A 1,468-nucleotide genomic window follows, 5' to 3' on the forward strand; every position below is an offset into this window, starting at 1 on the left:
GCTACTAACAAATCTCTTGGTGATCTCCTGTCCTCTAAAATTTTCCACCTCTTTACTCAATTTTATGATTTGATTACATGTTCATAATTCAGATCTTACGTTTACCGATATCAACTAAATAGGGTTAAATACGCAATAGTGTAGTCTTAGAAAGGTGTAACCTCGTTCTTCGCACAGTTCGTCTGTATATTTAATATTTTTTGGTATCTGGAATTGTTTCTGCTTCCCTACTGCTACTATTTGATATATTACGAAAGTCCCGGTATCAAAATGAATCGTTGTCTGAAAAGATTACTTAATGACTATTTCCAAATAGATGTCTTCTCGTCATGATAGAATTAGGTATAAAAACAATTTTGATTCTAGCACTCTTACTGGGCCAATAACAGAATAAATATGGTATTAAAATGTATACATTGTTTCTCGAAATGATTTCCGCTATACTCAATACCCTTATTCAGACATATTTCTTTTAATGGAACCACATAATGTGTCCTATGCTACGATTAACTCCTTCTGAGCAAATTACGTCATTTCGAATGTGATTCTATATTTTTGAAATCTTTTGTGTTAATTGAGCAGGATGGAGAGTTGTTATATGGAGATACCACGACAGCATAGAAAGTCTTGATTTCAGATTTTCAACACTAGATAACTGCGAAAAACAAACTTCAATAGGTATACCAGCAAGTGTAACTGTTTTTGTTTATCAACACACAATTTTTATGTCCTCTACATTGTTTAGCAGATGGTTCGCGTAGAAAATAATTTGTCAGATGAATAATAATAATAAAGTGAACAAAGCAAATTCCTTGAATTTTAATTCTCATTTAGAATTTCATTCTTTTTATAATTTCCCCTCTTTCAAAATCCCACTGTCATTGTTATTTGGATATTCATAGGTGTATTTAATTTTAAGAATTTGTATATGTACACTTTCTTCACTTTTAACCCTGCTAGTAACTTATCAGAGATTCTGTTCCTGTATTATTGTTCTCATAGTCTTCATCAATGAATTGTTATATTAGACTCTATATTGATGCTTAAACATCTGTAAATATTTATTAAATAAAACTGACAAGTCAACGTCAAGTAAATTTTAATCACACTCATGTGCGGAACATACTATACAGAAAATTTAACAGAAATAATAAACAAGAAACATTCACTTATTAGCGAAAAAAAAAATAAAGGACAAGTCATTCTTAACTGAATACTCTCGCTTTTTAAACGAGGAAAGAAAGTTTGTTATGTTTGAGTCTGACTTTCATAGTAGATGTTTTTTAAGTCCAGAAGTATTTCTCTGTATTACTTGTTTTTACACAAGTCGAATAACATAGACAGTGCTTCTCAAACGTCCCCTCCCCCCTTTTTTCTTTTAAACGGTGATATTTAGTCTGATGACATTTGGCGCGTGAAAATGTACTATTAGTAGTATTAGTTTCTCTACTAGTAGTAACAGGTGACG

The sequence above is a fragment of the Diorhabda carinulata genome, chromosome 9, assembly GCF_026250575.1.
Source record: "Diorhabda carinulata isolate Delta chromosome 9, icDioCari1.1, whole genome shotgun sequence".
In the NCBI taxonomy this organism is placed as follows: Eukaryota; Metazoa; Arthropoda; class Insecta; order Coleoptera; family Chrysomelidae; genus Diorhabda; species Diorhabda carinulata.